The sequence below is a fragment of the Pleuronectes platessa genome, chromosome 7, assembly GCF_947347685.1.
Source record: "Pleuronectes platessa chromosome 7, fPlePla1.1, whole genome shotgun sequence".
Lineage (NCBI taxonomy): Eukaryota > Metazoa > Chordata > Actinopteri > Pleuronectiformes > Pleuronectidae > Pleuronectes > Pleuronectes platessa.
This window is the reverse complement of record NC_070632.1, coordinates 24160840-24186245: the sequence shown is the minus strand read 5'-3', so window position 1 is coordinate 24186245 and position 25406 is coordinate 24160840. Positions and strand designations below refer to the sequence as shown.

General features: G+C 40.8%; 1 pseudogene; it reads right to left on the bottom strand.

Moving 5' to 3' along the window:
* Positions 1 to 223: 223 nt before the first annotated feature.
* LOC128444787 (general transcription factor II-I repeat domain-containing protein 2B-like) lies at positions 224 to 5899 on the bottom strand (annotated as a pseudogene).
* Between the last annotated feature and the right edge of the window lie 19507 nt (positions 5900 to 25406).

Genomic DNA, 25406 nt, shown 5'->3' with positions numbered 1-25406 from the left:
ATGTTGATGTTGAAGAATACATGTAAATGACAGTATTCAACATTATAGAAAGATAATTCAAAATTTCTCATGTATTATCTATGTCAACACTGATAATGATTTTGTTAAGCCTAAAGTCATCTCGTCCAATTGCATCACTCCGGTTTTGTTCACCAACTGAACTGTCGGACACCTACAAAACTAGTGGTTTGCAGAACTTTCCTGATACCTCCTGGTTTGGGGGCTAGTGGTTGCGTGCTGTGGTTTCAAACTGTCCCGTGTTCACTGGTGGTAGAGGTGTGACTTTGTCCTCCTCCACACCTCTGATGACAGAGTCGTCGTTGAGCTCTTTGGCACAAGGTAATTACATTTAGCAGCAACAGACTGAAACAGATTAAAAAAATCTATCCACAAGCACTTTTCTGTTTGTGAGGGAGCTGCCTACAGAACCCAACTCCCCTCTAAAACGTTTTTTTATTTTCTTCACCTCCCTCTGACCACCCCAACCTCATGTCACCACACAGCCTCTCTCTGACATTACTGAGAACTGTGGGCCTCGTTCACCAACCATTCTTATCAAGAGAATTGACCTCATCACTTAGACTGTTTTTTCAAAGATTCTGACATTCACCAATGTTTTCTTGTCTGGGATTTGTTGTTATGTAAGAACAAACGGACCACGTTGAAGAGGAAAACACTTCTTAACTTGCACTTACCATAAGAGCAACCTATCTTTAGGTCTTACATTTAGCATATTAATTCTGAACACAAAGCTGACCTTCTGCCTCAGAGATGCAACCGCTCACACGGTGTCCAGGTCTGTGTCAAGAATAAAGAGTCACTCAGGTTTGAACCTGTTCTGAGCCAGAGTGAAACCTAGCCAAGCCCGAACCAGACAGACATTTTGTTTTTTGTGTGCGACCAACACATGAGTCTGATGCAGTTAATGTAAGCTGCAGTAGGTTTATTTTACATTGTCCCTGATACAAAGTTATACTTTCCCTAATTACAGACATGTGCTGTGTAAATGATTAGCCCAGCCAACGTAACCGAGCCCAACCTCAAAACTATTTAAAAAACGGATGTCCGAAACCAGCCCGGCCTGTGAACTTGAATCTGCATCTCATGTTTTTGTGGAGATTTTAAATCCACTGCTGGAACAACAAAACAGAACAGACTTTTTTAGGTTTTGAGTCTAATGCACCACCATCTTTAGAATTTCGTTAAGGCATCCTTGGCTTCTTAAGAACACGTCATGAATCTTACATAGGAACTTGCTTAACCTCTTCTGCTGCATCGGCCCGCGGGCGTCCCACAGGTTGGCTTTTCTACCGATAAGCGTAATTTACAGAGCTCCGTCGTACAGATGCAACATATCTTTGGAAAGCTTCTTTTGATTTGATTGATGTAAACCATTTCAAGATCCAATCACCACAGCTTGTACAATCAATGTCTCATTCAGACCCTCAACAAAAACAGAAAAATAACAAAGTCGACGTCACTCACCTAAGAAGAATCATATTAATCCACAGATCGATAAGATTCCACATTCAGATCTGACGAGTCACGGTGTAAAGTTAAAGGGACAGCGAGGAAATCACTGCGTAAAGACTAGGGATGTCACGAGAACCGATACTTACGATACCTTTCGATAATAAAATAACAAAACACAGACGATGCCCATTTTTTCGAAGCACCGTGAGCGCCGATGCCAGCTGTTAGCAATGCTAACTTAGCATTGGTGCTGCGCCTATTCCGGAACTGATGGGGGCAGTATACGCTTCAGAGTGTTCCAGTCGACATTTACATTCAGAAAACCAAGATGGCAACTGCGGCTGCAGCGATCGCCCCATCTCGACTTGTTGATTAAAAAAGGCACAAAGAGTTGTGTATGGAAGAACTTTGCGTTTGAGGCAGATGACCGTGGCATTTTCATTAATCCGCAGAAGCCATTATGCAACCGATGCTACCGTGGTCTTCAAGCTTTGCTTCCGAAAGGGTATTCAGTGTCTCAGGAATCATTGTCAGTCCAAGACGTTCCCGACTTACCCAAGACCATGTTGACATGTTAGTTTTCCTCAGTAAAAACCTTGAACTAGCCCAGAAAAGGTGTGAAATGCTGTGAAAAATTATGCAATTTTACCAAAACTTACCAAAAACAGTGCAGCCATTCTTGTTAGCTGAATGGCTGCACTGTTTTATCCACTGTTTTGTTTTGCACTGTTTGTTTTTGCACAGAACCTTTTGAAAAGATGTCTGGAATGTATCTGGGGACACTTGTTGTTGCACTATGACCATTAATTGCACTTTATTATGTTGTGCTATGCTCTATTGCACATGTTTTGTATGTCTTATGACATTTATCTATTTTTCAAATATTTTAATAAAGAAGTTCGCGTTTCAAGTACATGAAATCTTGGTATAGAAATTGGCATCGAGAATCTTGTTATTTTACAGGTATTGGCACCGACTACTGCATTTTTGGTATTGTGACACCCGAACAGCTGTGCGTAAAAGGCAAAAATGTGTTGTTTTGGTTGTGATTTGTGTATGGCCCTCTGTATCACTCTGTTTGTGTCTGTAGGAGTCAATTCTGATCTGGAGGAGGGGTGTGTGTGTTTGAATGCCCTTTTTCTTTCAGTGTGAAAGAGTGTGACCATGGTTACCAAGGGTCCTTTGGAGTCTCCAAACGGAAACCGCCTAGACATACCCTTAGAAAAACATGTGTAAAATATTCATTTTCTGTCGTATTGTTATCAAATGTGAACTTGGGCTAGGTAAGGCTTCATGCTGTGGTCCCATTGTGTTTTCCAGCTCATAAGTCCCAGCTATAACCATTTGCAGGCATCTGTTTACCAAAAAAATATTCCGGATGAATTAAAAACCTTCTACTTCACTGTGTTCCAACTGCTATTACTCAATGCCAGTAGCACTTAGAGTGATTCTGACTGTTTGGAGTGGGGGAGTTCAGAATTTTACCTTTCAAAAGAGACCAAGCATGTACTTCAAATGGTTCAAGAACAGCTTTCAATTTACCTAGGGTATTCCTCAGGCAGGCGTTTGAGTCGTATCTCCGCCGCCTCTTAAGAGGCTGAGAATGGATATAAGACAAAACTTCAGAAGATATTGTAAAATCCAACCTATTGTAACTGTCCTAACTCTTTAAGAAACACTCTGACTCCCCTGTTACCTCATGTCTCCGTCCACAACTGTTGGAAGACAACTTTGAGAAGAGATTGCAGTGAATTTCCTCACTCTTTTTTTTCATTTTTACACTCGTGTCTCTGTGCAATATGCCCATCCTCTCCCATCATCTCCCCTCATCTTTGTCATCCCCTTTTTGCGCCTATCATCTTGTATGAGATGGAGATCTTATCGGAAGCCTGCCGCTCGTCATCTTAATTGCCCGAAAATGTGTGAGACGAGAGGATCTCCCTGAGAGTCAGTGTTTGTGTGGCTGCAGAGGAGCTGACAGGCCAAACGATCAAAGAGAGACAAGGGATTTTCCTCAGTGGAGAAGTGATCTCTAATTAAACTACATACAAAAAACAATAGTCATGTTTCAAATGTCCTCCTGTGTCCTCACATACACACATGAAACTGCAGCAACAGGCTTGGTGGTGTTTTTTATTAATCAAGTTCCCCCCTTTGTACTTCCATCTGAAAGATTGCATAGGGAAGCATCACTGAAAACAATAAGGTTCAAAGCATTATTGTCATCCAAATGCTGAAATTTGAGAGTCATCTTTTACGCTTTAAGCTTACGCACAACTCCATTCACTTCATGGTTAAACTGTACCGTGTTATTTGTTATATTAGATGCTAAACTACAGGTGTCAAACATGACATCTGGTCTGGTCTGCTTAGCAACCCACAGTGTCCTTCCTATTTTTACTTCAGCTGATCTTTTAAGGTCTCATTAAGAGGGCATCCCTCTGTATGGCACGTGCTGTTTGCAAATGGAGCGGTTATAGATTATCAATGCAACTGAGCTGATGTATCTGAACTACACCATCGGCAAAATCCATCCCTACATAGCCAAATTTGTCATGCTCCTCGCATCCAACATGGAACGCAGACTTAAGCAGAGGAATCACATCTGTCAGAAAGTTTTGTGAACTTGCCCAAAGAAAATCATCAAAATGACATAAAAGTACTCTAGTAACCATCTAGCCCAGGGGTGGGCAATTATTTTTTCCATGGGGCCCGTGAGAAACAAAAAATATTGTGGGGGGCCGAACTCAATTCTGCATAATATTAATTATATTTCTTTATAAAAGCAGTATATAGCATTGTTTTGACAAGCTATTAAGACTGGTAAGAGTACTGCATGTTATGATTAAGCAATGAAAAAGCGAGGTTGCCTTACAAAAAGTCAATTATCAATAAAATGTCCCAAAACAATGGTAAACAAAAACAGTAATAGAAACATTTTGATCCCACTAAACAAAAAACATTATTTACCCCACACCCCACCAGGGGTGTGACTTGGGCTTGAATTCAGCCCTGAAGGATAACCATTTCTGCAAAATACTCATCCAGAAACACCAAAACAAACTAAATGTGAACTTTTTACCATTTGTGACACATTAAATGTGTAATTTTCAGGCACAGTCACCCCAAAACACATTTTGAGTTCCATATACTGCTGGAAAGAGGTTCATAGCTTTCTAAAGACACCACAATATTGTCTTTGTACTCCAAATAGCAAGCAAGATACATCATATTGTAACGATTGTCAGAGAAAATTTTGAGAAAAATGGCCTCCAAAGAAAGTGTCCCAGTTCAATGCTAGTTGGTGCCTTTACATGCCAGCATTTCTAGTCTGATTTTTTTCAGTTCAGTGAGAGAAATCTAGTCTCTGTTGGGCTTTCACAAGTGCATCAAAGTCAGGTTGAATGTCTGAGGTGGAGATGCGAAGCACAGCTGCCAGATGATCATCAGTGAGAGTATATCTATACCTGGATTTTGCAAACTTCATCACTGAGAATGTTTGTTCACATATGTAGGTGGAGCCAAAGAGAACCAACATCTTCTGAGCATGTCTCCTTATGTTTGGAAAGTTCTCCTCCTTGAGCGAAGAGTAAAAATCTAGCAGTGATCCTGATTTAAAATGCTCTGCCAGTACCTCATCAGACTGCAGGTCAATGAGTTCCAGCTGAACATCACTGGGTGCATTATCCACACTACAGGTAAAGGGAGAGGAAATCATCTGCATTTCATCCTTGATCATTCTGAGATCTTAAAATCGCCTTGAAAACTCACCATGCAGTGCTCCTAGCATGGATGAGTACCTGCAAAGATGATCAGCTGATGGTGTGACTTCTTTCAGGGTTTGCATGCGAGTGAGATTGTTGCTCTCCAGTTGGCTTGAAAGATACTGCATGTTTCTCATGAAAGCCTTCACCAGGCTGTGCATTTGATGAACAAATAGGCCCTTGCCTTGCAGTTTGGTGTTCAGTTCATTCATCAGTGCAGTCACATCAACAGCCAATGCAAAATCTGCCATCCTGTCCTCATCTGAGAGCTCTGGGATGTCCTTGCCTTTTTTTCCGTAGAACTCTTGAATCACTGCTTTCAGCTCCCATACTCTTTTTAGCATTTTGCCCAGGCTGAGCCATCTGACAGCTGTGTGGTAGCCTATGTCACCATGTTCAGTCTCATGCTCCTACAAAAGTGAAACAAACCGTCTATGATTTAATGCTCGTGCCCTAATGAAGTTAACTATTTTAGTGACAACATCAATAACATGGTTCATCTTTAGCACTGACTTGCACAACACATGCTGATGTATTATACAATGTATAAATACCAATTTCTGATCCGGGTCGATTTCAGTCACTTTATCTTGAACACGTTTCAAAAGTCCGACATTTTTCCCGGTAAGACTTCCGTTGTGATACCTGCCAGTCTGTCCCATTTCAGACCCAGTGTGTTCATGCATGCATCTAACTCTGTGAATAGATCGCTCCCTGTTGTGGTCCCTTTCATTGGCCGCAGTGCTGCCAGCTCCTCCGTAATCTTGAAGTCCTTTATCCAACGTACGAATACGAGTAGCTGGGCTGTGTCACGGACATCGCAGCTCTCGTCCAAAGCCAAGGAGAAAAAGTCAAAACTTGCCACTTCCCGGGACTTGCTCAAATGCTTCTTTTTTTTCCGGGCATATTAGTGCTGCAGACTCCACCAAGCACTCTTTGATAAACTCCCCCTCCGAGAATGGCTTGCTGTTTTTAGCTATTTTGTGAGATATCACAAAGCTGGTCTTGGTTGCTGCATCCCTGGATGTGTGAAGCTTGGTAAAGAAGCCTTGCTGCTTTTGTAGCTTAGCTAGTAAAGCTTCCGATGTCCCGGCCTTTTCATCATCAGTCGAGCCTTTGTATTTCTCCGCGTGCTTCGTCTCGTAATGCCGTCTCAAGTTGAAATCCTTCAACACGGCGATCTGCTCTCCGCAAACCAAACACACGGCTTTACCTCCGACTTCAATAAATAAATACTTAGAAGTCCAATTTTTGTTGAAAACCCTGCATTCTGTGTCTACCTTTCTCTTTTTAGCGTGGGCAGACATTTTCGTGGGCTAGACTCGTCTTGTGAGTTGTAACTGCTCGTAACTTGATTCAATGATGCACAGGTATTGGATCTACGTCCTGCGTCATTAACGGAATAAAACACTTCAAAATAAAAGCACTGCAGCTTAAGTCCATGCGTGAGGTAAAATTAGAAAAAAAAGTTTATTTTGTAATTTACAATCAACCTCGCGCGGGCCGGACACGGACAGCCGGGATGTGGCCCGGGGCCCGTACAATGCCCAGCCCTGATCTAGCCAATAAAAGACTGCTGGATCGACATTTGACCTTTTACCACCTGTACTCTGCATGATTTCTTTCACTTTGTAGTACCAATATAGTGATGGGTATGACTGTTTAGGGTGGATATACATATCTCAGGACAGCTCCATGCCCTATAAAAATCCAAAGAGGTAAACCCACAGCCAGCTTTGGCTTGTTCTTGCTGTACCGCCGGCATTTGTCACAGTCTTATATTATTTGTTGCAAAATGGTGAACCATTCTTTGTCTTCATTTATGGAGCTTTGGATAAGCCTCTGTAGTCGATCTGCTGATGCATGGCCAAACTGCTTGTGAAGTTTCAGGAGAACTTTGTTTCTCATCTCTGGACAAGTTTTCTGTGACCATAAGGACATCCTCTTCAGAATGACTCTTCTCAGTGTGTGTCTCCTATGACCACACAGAAGTGGCCTGAACTGGTGAGGTCCAGAGGTACAGGCTATAAAGAGGTATTTTCCATGTTCAAAACGGTTTCAGCTCTTTAAGGAATGTTCCTCTTAGCAAAAATGGGATATCATCTTGAGCCACTTCAGCTTCAACACAACATTTTCTTTTGCCTATTTTAGCAGGTAGTTTTACTTTTCTGGTGGAGTACACTATATTTCCATCTCCAAATCGAAATGGTGTGCAACTGGGAATTTCAGTTTGAAGGATCTGGTTAATGCATCTGGCGCATCTTGATGCAAATTTAGACAGTGGATTGGTGCCAGGTTATGTCTTTGTTGTCCACTCTGTGACAGGACATTATTCAGTTTTCCTTTTGCTTGTGGTCTTGCTAAGTGAAGAACGCCACATCCTGGTTAACTTGTATTCAGTTTGATGTACCTGATGTTTACATCCCAAAATTTGTTTCAGTGCTGACATCATGTAGACGAACGTTAATTCCGTGCATGCTGTCGATGCCTTCTCTTCTTAAAAGCTAACACGACAACAGGCAGTGTCATGCCGTACTTATTCATCCGGTTGTATATCTGTTCAAAGTCAAGAATTGAGTCAATGGACACAGCACTGTCCTTTAAAATGCCATCAAAGTAAGAGAAGGCTTCATATGCATTGTCTTTTCCCCCTCGTTCAGTGTCCCTTACAATGTCACCATACTGTCATCACTGTCCAAATCATCTGCCGGTATTTCCGTGGCTGTTTTCACTGGCTCTTCCTTCAAGAGAGACACTGAGTTTAGTCTCACTTACAAGATATTGCAAGTTTACCAATCACAATGAAGTCCTCTTCTGGGTCCACACAGCAAGCATATAGGGTTTTTCATGCTGCTCTCCAGATGCCCCTGGATGCTGGTCCCAGTCTGTAACACAAGAGCTTGATTTGTATGGAAGTAAAATAAGTCACATTTCACACAGTTCATGAAAATGTATTCAAATAACAAATAAAGATTTGTTCTTGTAATTTCTCTGAACTGTAAACTCACCTCGATGAACTTCACAACATGTTCCCCGGCTTGTCTGGCTGAGAGTTTTCCTGGTCTCTTGAGGCCATGGGCTAATGGTGGCAGAAGATGGACAAGGATCAAATTCAAAGAAAATGAATTGTTCAGAATTAGTAGTTCACTTTGATTTATTTTGTCTGAGGTGATTGAACAGCTGCTGAATGCTGCTCTGTCTGAGATAATCTCCTGTTCACCAGTCTAATAATGAAATAAGGGACCTGATGTGTTCATTATCAATGTGCTGTCACCACTTCAGTAATTCTTTCTTCAGGTATTTATGGTGTGGGTGGGTGGGTGGGCGCTCTCAGGAGGGGCAGGAATTGAAATCCTTGTCCATCAGTTGTCGCTTTGAGGTGAATTGGTCTTTGCGCTATGAAGAATAATATGACTGGTCACAGGGGTTGGGTCAAATTGAAAGCTGCTCAATTGGAAGCTGAGAGTCAAGCAACTGCCTTAATAATTTCTGATGTGATGCAGCTCTCTCTCCCTCTGGTAGTTTGTGCTCTATGATACAATTTGTGGAAGAATTGGATTTCTCGAAATTTACAGAATCGTTTGGCTGATTAAGTGTTTTCAAAACATGAATGAAATAGTGGTTATTTACATTTTTGAAAGTGTGAATGGACCACAAATTGTAATTAACATACAGATTGAAGTGTCAACAGTTTTCATTACAACCAGACCTTTAAATTCATGAAGCTACAGCATCAGAATTAGTCTTTTTCGCTGTGGAGGAAGGCCCCTAAACATATATGTCACCTAATGCAGAAGCAGCACATCCCTCACCTCACATAGTAGCAATTCAACTTATGAAGAACAGACATCTTTGGCGGAGCTGAATGTGTGTATGACCTGTAATTTAGTGCTTTAGAGCAGCTGGAGTCCGGTGCTTCAGGTGTGTGACATTTTGGAGCCCTGCAGGAAGCTGCTGCTCAGACTATAAGTAAGTGCCTCCAGCTCAGACTAGGTTTGGAACTACTTCACAGACCCTCTCTCGACCAGACCCCAGTGCTGCTGTTGGTTCTCAGTAGGAAACTGCTCTCAGCACAGACTGGTCTCTTATCTCACGTGTACACTCCTCGCACTTTTTAAATCTGTGTTGAAGACAGAGAAGGTCAGCAGGTAACAAAGACAGCAAAACAGCGTTAGGAATCACAAGGTACATTTCAACATTTACAACAAATGTCAGCAATATATAGCATAGCATTTTAGCATGTTGTTTTTTGTTCTTAAACGTATTCAAACCCTGACCATCCTTCAGCCCCCCTTATCTGTGTTACCGTGCCAATAAAGGTCCAGTCATATCCGACTGAGGATCAAGTGATCTATATTGAAACAAAATTGTATGTGTAATAGACTTAAGCTTCCACAACACAAAAGAGATGGAAAAACATCTGAAAATATTTGTGTGAAATATTGAGGAGGCTGTAGTATCCCTAAAACGAATACATGAAACGAACTGAAGTGTCACATTAATGCTTTCACATCTTACATCTTCCTTATCTTTTTCTTCCTCATCTTTTTCCGCCACTTAAGAATTGCCTGACATTCTTAATTATGTATTATCGAGTTGACTTCTCGTTAAAAGTGCAGGACTTCCAAGATTAGTACAGAAACTCCCATTCATTTGCATTTTTCTTTTCTCATGACAATTTTTTAAAAGCAAACTTTGTTAATATTGACAGTACATCTGATTTGAACCAGACCAATGAAAGTTATCACTTATGTTGTAATTTCTGATCTTGTCATCCTTGGAAGACTGTTAATTACATGCGAGCGCACACATGGGTTTACTGTACGTCATACAAATTAACAACTTGTTTTTGCGGTCTGTAAACTTAGATCCTCAGGTACAGGTACAGGGAGGGTCTGAACACATGAGCAGCTCTGTCACTCTGCCCTCTGGCTGTTGAACGCCACTGTTCCTCAGTGAGTGGGAGGCCTGCTATCTGTCGGCGTCTGTTTGCTTTGATACGTTTCACACAGAAGCCTCTTAATGCAGCATGAAAGTGGATTTACACTGAGCTGAGGGGATGTGTGTGTAAGTGTTTGATGTGTGTATGCAGGCATTTAGACTGTTTCATATATTAACGTACAATTCCACTTTTAAGTATTTATTTAAACATTTCTTCAATTCTTGCCATTCAAGTTCCAATGGATTCACAGCTTCACAGACTAAAGGCCTTTATGAACCCAAGCTTGAGTGATACATCAAACTGATAGACTGCTTAGTCTAACTGTGCTTGAGTTTTCGGTTATAAATATCCATGGCCGGATATTGTCCTTCAGGGTTTTCTTGTCGAGAGCAGAATTCATGTTTCAATGATGGAAAGTTTTGTAGGTCCTTAAGCAGCAAACCAGCCTTTCACACTACCACCTTAACTCTTCCACAATTCTGACTCATAAAGGAGATCATAAAGAGTTTTTTCGGCAAGTGTGAGATGTTGAGACCTTGACTGAATTGTTTTCCCTCCAGGGAAAATTCACCACTGAAACAATCACTTAAGTAACTTGAATAACTTGAATCCAAAAATCATAGATTCAAATTCTTTCCATCAAAAGTTTATTTATTGATACAAAATTATGCACTGCTCAGTGGTCCTTTTAGCCATTTTCAGACATGTCTGAAAAGCAGATCATGTTTTGCATGGATGTCCTTCTGGGCAGCCTCACCCTTGAAGTTTTGTCAGTCTCACATTAATAGCTATTTCCAGATATAGTTTCATAATGAGCACAAATTGCTTTAAAACTCTCATATAAAGCTGTGAGCTGCATCTCACAGACATGTCGGCAAGTCTTTCCGTGCACAGGTGACTTATTAATATTATAACGCTTATTAGGGCCCGAGCACCGAATGGTGAGAGGCCCTATTGAATCTGTAAGGATTTTTATTATTATTATTATTATTATTATTATTTCCCTTTGGGGGGCTTTTTCAGGGTCTAGACATGCTCAAAAAGTTATGAAACTTTGCAGGAAATTCAAGGTCTGCGGATATTTTAGTATTCTGGAGTAATTGGAATTGGGCGTGGCAAAATGGCTCTACAGCGCCCCCTGGAACCAGCCCCTAGGTTTCCACATAACGGATTTTCATCAAAATCTGGATATAGGTGTATCGTGACCAGTCATGAAAAAAAGTCTCATGGAGCATTATGAAAAACGCAACAGGAAGTCCGCCATTTTGCTTTTAGTGGCCATTTTGGCAATATCCCACATTTTTACTTTTACGTACTTGTCCCAGGGCTTTCATCAGATCAACTTCAAATTCAGATGAGTGTCATCACAACAAGATGGAGATAAAAAGTGATTGAGGGATTTTTTTTTTATCACACCGTGTGACCGTGGCATGGCGTTAAAAATTGGTTACACGCCATCAAAACACGGGCATCTGTATCTCGGACATACATGTTCCAATCAAGTCCAAACTAGACATGTAAGACAATAGTCCCCGCCTGATGACATCTATGCATAAATGATGACTTAAAACCGCAGCGCCCCCTGGTGGCAACAGGAAATGTCTTGTTTTTTGCTTGTCTTACACTTGGATGAATTTCTCCTCATCCACTGACCTCAACCATGTCAAACTGTATCAAATGGGTCCCAAGACATTGACAATGAAGACATAAGATTACCGTGACTTTTCGTCAAACGCCATATGAATGGCGTGGCATTAAAGTTCATCAACTCGCCGTGAAACACGAAATTGCTGTAACTTCAGTGTTCATGATTCTATCTCTCTCAAACTACATGTGTGTAACAACAGCCCCCCCCTGAAGATATTCATATGGTTTTAAGAAATGGGCGTGGCAAAAAAACTGACCAGCGCCCCCTATAGGGCAACCCCGGCACTACGATGGCCGACATTTATACAAATCTATCGGGACATGTGTCGTTTCATAACAAACAAAAAAATATCTTGGATAGGTATGCTTGACCAAACAGGGAGGCCGCCATTTTGGATTAAGTGGCCATTTTTTTTCCATATTCCACATTTTTACTTGATGCACTTGTCCCAGGGCTTTCATCAGATTAACTTCAAATTAAGATCAGTGCCATCACAACAAGATGGAGATAAAAAGTGATTAAGAGATTGACCTTTTGTCACACCGTGTGACCGTGGCGTGGCGTCTTGAGTTTGATTAAACGCCATCAAAACACGAGGTTCTGTATCTCGGACATACATTGTCCAATCGAGTCCAAACTAGACATGTAAGACAAGGGTGCCATCCTGATGACATCTACACAGAAATTATGACTTGAAATTACAGCGCCCCCTGGTGGCTACAGGAAGTGACATGTTTTATACTTTGATGAACTGCTCCTGGCTGATTTACAATATACAGCTCAAATGAGCTCAGTCAAGTCATTGAATCAAGGTCAGAATTGTGACATTTCCTCAAACCATGTAAAAATTGATGTTTGGCGAAGGATCATCCTTCGCCAAAGGACACGATGTTTTCATAAGTCCACTGTGCATTGTCCTATCACTACCAAACTTCTGTCACATGATAAGAGTACAAGCCTGAACAGCTCTATGTGTCAATATTTCCTCAGTGTCATAGCGCCACCTACTGATTCGCCAGGAAACAGGAAGTACTTTGTTAATCCACTCTGCATTATCCAACCGGCTCCAAACTACTGACCTATGATCACAATACTGATCTGAACAGCTCCACATATAAATATTAGTTCAGGGTCAGAGCGCCACCTACTGATCAGTGTGAAAATTAAGTTGTGTTAACATTGTCCGATTGACACAAAATTGCTCACGCTGTATCAGAGCGCCTACATGAACAGATATATATGTCTGTGCGTAATAATAGTGATGGCGCCACCTACTGGCAAACCTACTGCCGCAGAGCGCATTTAACGTGGAGAAGTGCATGCTCGATCGATGATGTGCGCTTGGTCATCGATCGCTCTCTCCACCGACCGCAACAGGCTTCAACGTGCGGGTGCTCGGGCCCGCAAGTGCTACAACGTAGCCCTAGTATTTAATTACGTCTCGCACCCCGTCATTGTCTGCTGTACCAGTTAGTTACCTTTGTTTCACATAACAAGAGCTGAAGGAGTCGCAGGTGTAAGCTCATCCACTTTACTTGCTGCTGAATCTGTAAATCTGGAAGGAAGGACACCAATTTGATTCAAGGAATTACATTTTTTCTTCTTTTTAAATTTTCCATTGCTATTTCAGAATAGCACAATGATTTCTGTATCCAATGAATTAATGGAATAATGATAAGAATACTCAATTACTAAAGTAATTGAGAGCATGCTGTCTTAATTTTATAATTTTGTTTGGAGCTGCTCTTATATTTCTTTATTTTGCTGTGTCATATGATGCCTTCTGAGCCTGTACTTCACATTTCAATACTGGCTCCATTAAAGTGATGTGGGATTGAAAAGGTCTGGCAGTAATCATGTCTGGATGAAGTAACATTTGACTCAATCAATTAGTCATCATTGTTATGTATTGATATTACTTTGAGGATCTGACATTCAAGTGTAACAATACTTCCTCATTACGAGTGTTGTACATTACTGAGAGGCTCAACAGGCTGTAACTGCAGCTGCTCATTGTTATGAATGTCTGTCATGGTTTACATTTCAGAATTGTTATACCCCTACAACTGATAACCTTATTTCATGCTTATATCATTTATGTTCATCTGTAGCAGTCTAGTAAATATTGCATTTTGCTATCATTGGTTATATGACATACCTTCCAAATTCTCAGAAGAAATTGTGACGAACTTGGCGAAGCATCATAAAGACCAATACCCCGAAAGCTCACATTTCAACAAAATTGAAGTATTAAACACTTATCATAAACATTAACCTGGTAGGCAACACACGTTAATGTCTTCATAAACTTCAATAGTCCAGAATTCTGCTGCTCGTATCACTTCCAGTACCCCCTTTATTAAATCACATCACTCCTTCAGCAGCTTCGTTGGCTCCCGGTCAAATACTGCATTGTTTTTAAGATTCTGCTCCTCACCTTTAAGGCCATCCACAATCTCACTCCTCTATACCTTTCTGAACTCATGCACATTGAGGCACCCTCATACACCATCAGATCTTCTTCTTCCATCCAACTCACTCCTCCACTCTCCATTTTCAAATCCCATCAAAAAACTCAGCTTTTCCTTTGAGGGTTGTGGGGAAGCTGGAGTCAATCACAGCTGACATTAGACAAAAAGCAGAGTAATCACTGGACAGGTCGGCAGTGTATCAAAGGGCCAACATATACAGATAAACAACTATCTGAAAGGTGTGTCCCCAAAGTTCATAAGAGCACCATGGCACTCCAGCAGAAGGTGGGTCACCATGTCTGCAGCTGTCAGCCGCTGAGCTGCTCTACACTTATCTCTTAAGTAAGTGTCTCAAAACAGACAAATGCTTTATTATAAGTCTCACTATAATGTTGGTTATATGACAATGTCAGTTATTAGGGGTTGTAGGCTGTAATGTTTTATTCCACACATATGTTAAACAATACCAAAATATTCCTGTAACATACAGTATTCATATAGTTATTATTCAGTGGTGTCCCTGAGGTTTTACAGTGAGTAACTGATGTGCACTGCACAGCTAATGTTAAGGTAACAGTTTTGTCCCAGTGGTTCATTCTCTCCTCCTACTCCTCCTCACTGCTGCAGCTCCAGGATCTCCCCCTCTTCTCTCGCTCACCTCGGCACAGCTCTCAGCTGTTGCAGTGCCTAAACAAAAAGACACGCGTCTCCTGCCAACGCCGTCTCCCTGTTATCACACTAAACGACCCTGTTTGCTAACGTTGGGTTGCATTAGCATTGTAAGCCAGCATTAGCATTCAGCTACCTAATTTCAGTAATAAAGCACTACCACAGCATTGTAACATATTCTACATGTAAGCTATCAACTACTGTTTAAATACGAAATACACAGGTGACATTAGCGAATATATTGATCTATCGACTCATCACTGGAGAGAAGTCAGCTCAGCGAGGTCGCCCGGTGTTTTGACGCACGAGGGCCACCGTAGCTCTCCTGATGCTCAGGAAGGGAGGGGGGAGAGAGGAGCACCGAGTTTGAAATGATGTGACCAGAATGTTACACACACTGAACCTTTAAGCAGTGTCTGAAATTCTGCCAACTACAAACAAACACAGACAAAAACATTATCTCCTTTGTTGGAGGTAGGGAAATGCCAGAAAACCACACATATGTAGTGTATAGCCATGAAAGTCCAATCACATTTCTAACTTGGAAGTCAGCTCAGGGACTTGTGTAATAAAGGATTTAAGTGATGACATATTTAGTCCATAAACAGTGGCTTCCCATGTCCAGAGGCTTCCTATAAGAGTACTCCTGCAATGGCAGCAGGTTCGAACATGGCCGTTTGCTGCATGCTGTCCCCGCTTTAAGTTTCAACTCTGCCCTTTCAATAAAGATAAAAATGCATAAATATCTTAGAAAATAAATAAAATAACAGGAGTATTGCATATAATAGCAATGTACCCTGAGTGAGTTCTTCACTATAAGCTTTGGAGGATCTCTGTCTTTTCTGACTGTACAAAAAAGGTCATTCTTCCACAGATGAATGATATCTAAGCCAAGGCTTCATTTTATCCTCTGTCTTTTTTAATTCTTAGGTTTAGGATTGTAACGATACCAAAGATTTAGTATTCAATACTAATATCTTGAAGTTTCTACGATTCTCGATACCCATTTTGATACCACAGCAAAAAAACTAGTACAAAACAATAACATTAATTTACTTCAACACACTAATTTATAAAAAGTATTTGTACATACAAAAAACATCATGTCTGTTTGTAGCCTTCAAGTAACACGTACCCCAGTTTGGGAACCAATGAACTAATAGAAATACATAGCCATCACTAAAACCTGCTTGGTGTCATAGCTAAGGAGGATCACCATATATGTGTGATGGATCTTTTAATATTGGAAAACGGTAACAGCAAAGTGTGAAACCCACTGGTTGTGTGTATTACTGCTTTGTGCCCAGCAGTATACTTTAAAGCAACCGCCAAGCACTGCCTACCCTTGTGAATCTAAAAGTAGGCATGTGTCCTCAATTTGAAGTCTTCAGTGAGGAAATGCACGGTAAAACTCAAATAGGCCTTGGTTGCGCGACTGGACCAAAGGTCTGTAATACTTGCGTAGTACTCCACTTGTCTCAGTTCGGACTTAACCGTCTTCCGACATGTGCCGTATATTTGTGGAATGGCCACTTGGGAAACAATTATTCAGTGATGGTATGTGATATTTTTGGTCCAGTTTGTTTATCAGAATCACAAAGCCATCTCTGCTCACTGTACTTATAGGCATCGTGTCCTTAGCCAAATAACGTGCCATGTTTAAAAAAATGAAGTCTGTTTGACTACTTTGCGGCTACTCGACTTAACCTGAGTAGTTTTGCTAGATTTTGGAATAGATCTTTGTGGCTTTGTTGTAAATGGCTATGGAGATTAGGCATGTTTCCTCTGGTGGTTGCCACAAGTGTTCGGCATGACTTGCATAGTTCCTGTGTTTGTATACACGTCTTCTATCTTGACAGACTTGCTGTTCCTCCTCCTCATCGCCCACATTTTCCTCACTTGTCTATCTCCCTTCAGCCATGACGACGCACTACATTATACCTCGGTGTGCTTTACGACTTAACAAATATAATCCACTTAGGGGGCGGGCATTTAGGGCAGCAGCGCTCCATCTGATTAGCCAAATAGTATATTGATAAGTTGAGTGTGAGCTCAAAGCACATGGAACACCTTTTATTGCCGTTTTGCCATCTTTTGCGATACATCTATCGCACATGTTCATATCGCGATGACGATAGATTTTCAACATATTGTGTCACTAAAACACTAGCCTGTGCCATGTTGTTGCTCAGCTTCTGTGTGGCGCGTATTTCTGCAGTTTTGGTTTGCTCCTTACTCACCCTGCAATTGATTATAAATAGCTTTGTTTCTGGACTGATACTTTGGTCAGGTACAAACCGTGTAATTTTTATGATGAGGACATTTTTCTGTAGAGACCAGAATTTGCATTGTTAAAGTCCAGCTGACATACACATTTGTTGAATATGTGTCGTTTTGCTCCATCATTATAAGCCTTGTAGTTCTTGCCTACTTGCATTTTTATTATCTTTGCTTCATTGTTTCCTGCTTTGTTTGTTCTCGGTTCAGACTTAACATTTATATGAAGCCATGCAACAGGGAGGGGTGCTTTCCCCGCCATGCTCTGATTTCCTGCCTCGCCGGTCTGATCAGACACAAAGCAGGAAGATCAATCAGAGCGTTTCTCATCGAAGCTGAACCGAATCTGAGCTGCCACCTTGAAACTGAGCCGACATTCGATAGTTATGGCTCCAACACTACTCCACTGTGGTCTTTTAGTTCTCATCACAGACTGATGACTTTCATAACTGCAGTGCTTCACGGTACGTCTGCGACATTTGCAATTTGAAAGGAAAGGAGGTTAAAAATATTCTGTAGATTAGCTGGAGGCAGAGAAGAAGCCCAACTTGTTTCTTACATCTGCTCATCATCTGCTTTTTATTGAACATGAAGTAAATGTTTTTTAGATTAAACTCTCGGAAAATTATCTGTTACAGACTCGACAGAACGACTCATGGGGTTGATAAAGCCACCGTTGTGATTTGAGTCACTGTCCTATATGTTTGGAGTCTTGTAAAACAGCCTAACTTGGTCTCCCCTGGCCCTTGCTTCATGTAGCATTAAAACCTATCCAATGGGTCTATCAGGCAGGTTTGTCACTCAGATGTCATTTTCCCGTCACTCACAAACTGATGATTAAACAAGAATGACATGAGTGCATACATCCACCAAGGCACAGAAGTCCTCTTTAATTCAATCAAGCTGCACCAAATTTCACACACTAATGAAAATCAGTCCCCTAAATCTGTCTGTTTTTTCTTTCATAAGATCCATCAATTATTCCTGAGGGAATCTGTGAAACTGTCAAAAGATGGAAGTGTTGAAGAAAGAGACAGAACTACCACATCTTTCCACCAAGTTTTGTGATAATCCATCCAGTATTTCTTGCTAAATCTTTCTTAGAAACAAAGAACCATACAAATCAACCAACAAACATGTGGACAGGGATGAAAACATAACCTCAATATTGTAGTCAGATTGAAATTGTTTTTATTCTCTCTCTCTCTATTACAGTATCAGGGTTCAAAGTCATTTGGCTTTGATTCGTATGTTGTTGTGTGTTTTTACATTTTGTTTATCATTGGACACGTTAAACAAATACCAATCTCTAATTTGTAAAATACTAGTTATCAATACTCAGTCTGACAGTCATGAAACAAAGTGTCTGCACTGTTCAGTTGCAGAAGAGTCACATCACAGCGAAACAAGGTCTTTTTACAGGATGAGACGAGAGTTGACTGACGAAGATGCTATGTTATTAAGAGATGTGGAGTGTCACATCCTAATACATTGTATCATTTCCAGTTTAATCGGGTAACACCAGTGCTGTCATGAATTTTTTAACTTGTGTGGAAATGTCTACACCTTGGCCTCCCTAGTTTGATCCTTATGACAAACAGTTAACTGATATACATATATCAGTATCTGTCAATATCTAATACCACAGATTTGAACCATTCAGTACCTCATATGGTTAGATGAAGGCGATTGATGTTGCCTCGGTAAAGTAATTGTTGATGCCTGTTTGTTTCTGGAATAGTTTTTCAATTATATGTGAAGTCAATGATGATCTCTACTGGTGTATTTTACAGCAGCTTGTGAGTGCTCACACTAGTTTTCAGGTTGAAACATGGTAAAGGCTTTTCCTTGGAGGGATAGATTGAGGCCATTTAAGTAGCTGAAAATGTCAGCCAAGTACACCAATTAACACAGCCAATCAAAGTCACAGAATCGATCTGACAGTTCAAATCGGGAGTCCACAAGAAATGTCCGGACCATAATATGGCAACAGGCGTGAAAGCAGAGGCGACTTTTGATGACATTTACTGTTTCATCCAAGATGTTTTTTAAATCCGCAGATATCGTTTTTGTTACAGCAGTGGACTGTAGTAACAATCTGAGCCACGTATTTTACCCTTTTCAAAATTCCTGTTAGTTTTCCCGCCATGGCCCACTCTCCATAGGTGCTGGGCCCACACATTTTGTCCTGTCTATGTCATGGGAAACCTTTAATGTATTCAGTCTCAAAAATGGTCCCTGCTGTAGCGTATGAGGGTAAAGGTTCGCAAAACAGAAAATCTTCATTTATTTCTCCATCATATTCATTTCAACAAAAGCAATCAAGTTTGACAAGCTTGCAATGTCGGTCGAGCTGGAGAGCATCGAAGTTGCTTGCTGATATTCTGCTCACAAGTTGCTTCAACACATCTTCAGCCATTTCATCAATGCGGCGCTTCACTGTGTTATCCGACAAGGAAATCACATTCAGTTGTTTAGCTGCTCTTTCACCAATCACCACTCCAACCATCTCTTTGGCGGCAGGCAGGATTAAATCTTCCCCAAAATTTGACACATTTCAAATCTTTTGCATCGTCGGATGCCTCGAATTGTTGTTGTGTTCCCCTCTTAACACAGAATTGCTTTCAAATATTTGCTCCACCTCCCTGTATCGTAAACCTGTTAAATGACTGTGGAGGTGAGGGGGCTAGGAGAGCACCCTCACCTGCACCATGGAGGATCGGTCAGCACAGGGGAGAGCTGTTAGCTGATTGGTCCTCACGCTTAAAAGGCAGCGTCTCAGACACAGAGGACTTGGAGACGCCGACCAAGACACTGAGCTGAAAAGCTACTCGCTTTATGTTTGAGTTAAGTTGCTATGAATAAAGATGCTTAAAGTCAACATGTCTGTCTATGGCTGTGTTGGAGAGCCCTGTAGCAAGGTCCACTGCCACAATGACCTACAGCTCCACTTTCTTGTGTTAATCTCAGACTTTTACTACTAGCTATAGCAGTAGCCAATATAACATGCTGCCAGAAGCATTTGGAGAGTGTGTTTCCACCGGAGTTAAGTGTAATGTTAACTAAATATTTGCGCTGATGTTTATGTTCCATTTAAGGAGGGAAACAATTTGAGGATATAGCTCAGCAGAGGGATGCTCCGTGTTTGATTGCTTGTGTGACCCCATTCCAAGCACATCAGAGAGCATCGTGGGCGTCCCTGGCTCTGACGGTGGGGAGACGATTGATGATGACTTTGGAGTTGCAATATTTTGCTGTATTAATCAAGGAAACTGTCAGTGTCAAATTATTCTGGTTTGCAGGTTTTATTTATTATGTGATTTTTGTTATGTAGATTTTTTAAGGAGTTGTGCATTTATTTACATTTGTATAGGCATATTCAAATTAAATATTTTAAACTGATAAAAGCTTAATATAGGTAATCCAATTTGCCTTCTCATTGTTGACCCTCCCTTTGTTCCTTTCTTTATGAAAAAGTAAATTGGAACTGTTACTGACAGTGTTTTTAATAATTTGCATTGACCGCTGGTGTTCAAGTTTTGACTGATGTGAACAAATCAGGAAACAAATGTGGGTGAATGTGTCATTGTTTCCAAACATCTCAGTTTCTATCCATCCAGTCTCAAAAACAAGCCTGGATTTTCCAAACTATAACGGGGAAAGTGGTGTTTACACAGTTTTGTTTTAATGTCTAAAAAACTCTCGATGACGGGTGATGCCAGGCAAGCGTAATCATAGCAGCAATTTTTTTAATCCGAAATTTATAAATGTGGATGTAGTCTTAGTTGACATAGACAGGAAAGGCAGAGTGAGGGGAAGCAGCAATGAGCTTTGGCTAAGATTTAACCCAGGACTCTGCAGTAAGGACTCATCCTTAGTAGATGGTTCTGTTAGATGAGCTAACTTTCATCATACATGTCTACACATGTTGTACCTCAATATCACTGAAGCAACCGTAGTACATCTTTTGAAAACCTATCTTTAAGATGACTAATTTTCTCCTAAGTTTTGGATTTCAATTTTTTCAAACATCCAACTCCAATAGGTTTGTTGAAGTTGCAGTCGGAGCGCCCGAGTGTTTCCAGTCTGTCAGATGGTCTTTTCCCTCCTTATAAGAAGCTGTGCTCTCAAAGGGCTGAAAAGACTCGTCGTCTGTATCTTTAATCTCCTGACTCACAGCCTGATGCTCTGCTGGTGTGTAAATAATTTAGTGAAATTTTAAAGCGACAATTAATTCGAGCAGCAGGGAGGAAGGAAGTCTCATGCTGATCGATTCATTAGTAATAATGGCTGACATTTGTGACCAAATGGAGGAGAGCCTATAGAATCCAGGGTGCAGCAGAGGGGGTGCTGCAGTTTGACTGATGACCAGGACTCAAAGCGTGGGCTGTGTAATAGCCTGTCTCCTCATATCTCCTTGATGCTCCTGAGACTGCGCTGGTATATATACTGTATGTAGCATTATATTAGCACTATACTAAAGAAAGTGACACAGTAAAACAATGCACTGTAAAACCTGACAAGTTTGTTCAACTCAAACAGTTTGGTGAAACTGATGCCTTAAACCATTTCTTTACACAAATTTTACTTTACATATTTAAATTTCAATTAACTTAGGTATCTTCCACTAAAGAAAAGTAATACATTGTAGTTGTTATAACTTCAAACTTTGTTATGGCTACTCAGTTCATTTTAATGAATTGGGATTGCTTTTTAAGCTCTATCACCTCAAAATATAAACAATCACATCTGACTATAATTAAACAATTTATTCGGTTGAATGCTGAAAACATGTAACTGAATACAGTGTATTTCATTATTGACATAGAGTTCAAATCTCTAAAACTGAAAGTTTTCTTCTCTCGACGATTGTTCCTTTAAATTACTTTTTAAACAGAAGCTCAAATGTGGAGCATAGATCATTTCAAAGAAAATCACCAGTGAATCAGTCCAAAATCTGTGAAGCATTATAACTTGATCTTCCAAGACGATCGACACATAGTGAGTTTCGAAGGGACCTCCTGCAGGTTCCCCCTCTTCATCCAACACTGCCACCAGAGCCACTGCTCCCTCCTGGGTTGCTTCCAACTCATCCTGAAGAGGGAATACATATTCAGTGTGTTGAGTTTACTATTACAAACCATATAATATGATTGGTGTGAACATTTTTAATTATATGCATTTGTTCTGCTTTGTGGTGCACCAACATCTTCCATGAGTACAAGATTATTTAGGTGGATCATTACCTTTCAGTTGTTCTTATAGTGAAGGCAGAGTTCTTGAATGGATATACATGTGTTGCTAATGTGTTGCCCAAAAAAGCTGATTAAGTCATTAGTCACATAAGGTTTCAAGACATAACCACTTTGACATTTGTGAATTAGAGGAGCACAATAATACACCATCCACAGAGATGAGAAGTGATGAGTAGGGAAACAAGTTCTATTTTCGAAATTTGTGTCCCAAACTTGGGAGCAGTTCGTCTGTTAAATTAGTCTGCACTAGATGACATCCGATTTTTCAGCACTTTTCATTTTAATTTAAACAAGAATCACATATCATATGTTCTTGTTAAATGGTAAATGGTTTGTATTTATATAGCGTTTTTCTAGTCTTGATACTAGCTTTCTAGTCCACTCAAAGCTCTTTACAGTACAGTTTTACATTCACCCATTCACACACACATTCATACAGTGCATCTATTCGCAGGACTTTGTTATTCTATGGGGGACCATTCAGGGTTCAGCATCTTGCCTAAGGAAACTTTTGGCATGCAGATGGGTCAGCCTGGGGATCGAACTGCCGACCTTCAGGTTGGAGGACGACCACTCTATGCCCTCAGCCACAGCCGCTGGTTAAGAGTTGGTGTATGTAATCATTCCTCCTAGCTATGTAATAGATGGAGGACTAAATCCACATTTGTATGGGGCAGAATGTATGGACTCTGGGTGACAGCACTGGAGCAGTATGAAGGCCTTTTGTGTGTTTACATTTGCTTTTCTACATTAGAAGGAGTCACCAGTTACTTACTCTTTACCCATAAACTCCCTAAAGGGTTTTGTAGATTCAAACACTTTACCCACCCCTCTATTGGCATAGTGGTGAGTAGATAATGAGCACATTTTTTTTTGCCGGTGTGAAATATTACTTTAAGCTTAATAAGAAAATAATGCACATTACCGTGAAAATTGTGAGGGTCTGTAATGACTTCTCCATTAATTAGAGTGGTAGGCCGGGCCAAGGCTGCCGTTTGAGCTGCAGTGATGTTGTTCTTGTCCTGTTAAACAAACACACAGGTTATGCCTTGATGGATGTTGAGGCCTCCTGTCCACATTCAACATTTATCTAATACACTAAAAATATTGTACCTGTTCATTATTTGCCATTAAAACCTCTTCCATCTTCTCGCCAAAACTTCCAGTCTTCTTCTTTTTGTAGAGCTTCAACAGCAGTGGTGTCTATTTGTCAAGGGCAGCATAGAAAGAATGTAGCAGATTTTGATTGGTGATCATGTGGAATTCAGTGTGGAGCTGTATGGAAAACAACAGCATACGACATAGTCAAATTGACATATATCTCATCATGTGTTTGCTTAAATTCACACATTGGATAGTGAAATGCCCTCTGAATATTCAAATCAAGACCATCTTCCCCTACCACTTTTTTTCATGAAGGTGCTCTTGACAAATGTAACTTTTTGTGAAATCAAAGAACTAAATATACACAAACAGTTGTTATACAGGCATCGTAAAGGTGAAATTGTGGATTACTGGCCATGATAGTGTGTAATGTCTCAATAACTTTATTTGTAGGGCATTAGAAAAAACACACAATTTTCATTTCCACATGGTTGGCTCTCCTTAAAACAACTGACATTTAGGCAATAGAACTCAAAGTCTGTAGAAACTATCATTTTGGTTTTAGTTCTGTTTATAGAGTGAAGCCTGAAAGCGCCATATCAATCTTACATCAAGTTTCCATCCCCATTCTCTATCAAGGCTTTAAGTCAAGTCTTTCCCTCATTCTGGGCTTTTAAATTACTCAGTTGTTACCTTGATGTTACTGAACCTCGAGAACCAAATGTTTTAGAGTAGGGCTGAACGATTTGGGAAAATAATCTAAATGCGATTTTTTTCCCAAATATTGCGATTGCGATTTAATATGCAATTTTTTTATTTTATCTTCTTTTCCCCCCCAAAAAAACCATAATGAATGATTTAAATATGACCAACACAATATTAGATACATTTACTGTACAATATTCTTTCCCACATTTTAATTTAACGGCTCATTACAGAAACAAGAACAACAAATCAGTGTGCATTTAAGTAATTTAATCAAAGTCATTGTAAGTATAAACACAAGGCATGCACCTGTGTGCAAAATTTACCGTCTTGAGAAAAACATTTTTTAAATTATAGTCTTACTGCTCCCAAGTCAGTAACATTTCCAGTGTTGGGAAGGATACTATATTCTATATACGTATTCTGAATACTTTCACATTGAATTGTATTTTATAAGTGTTGGAATGCGGCGTTGTTATAGTAAGTGGAGCAGCAGCAGTTTAAGCTCTGTGTCCGCGGATGCGGCGGGCCAGCTGGATGTGCTGGAAGGGCAGCTTGCGGATCAGCAGCTCCGTAGATTCCCGTTCATGTCCGGATGGTCGTGCAGCAGTATAGAGGCGCCGGGCCTCAGCAGGAACATCCCCATGCTGAACACCAGCGTCTCGCAGATGTACATGTAGGTGACCGGGGGGCTCTGGAGCCGCGCCGCCCCGGAGCACGGCTTGCTTTTCCGGGGAGCGATTTTCTGGTCCGCCGCCCGCACCGCGGTCAGCAGCGGGATGAGCTCGCTCTGTGAGTCCGCCACGTCAGCCGAAGACTTTAGGACCCTGTAGGTGATGCAGGCTTGCTTCACTATCTTCTTGATCAGAGGAGTTTTGTGGTCCCGCGGCATTCTTGCTGCGGGTGAGGACAGCAGCCCAATGCCCTACTCTCTTTCGCACGTTTTAATCGCGCACGTTGCGATTAGAAAATCGCATTTTATCATATCGCGATTTTATCGCAAATGCAATTAATCGTTCTACCCTATTTTTGAGGCATGGATAAGTTAGCAAACAGGTCAACACACTTTAACTAGATCTTGACAGAACATTTTCACAA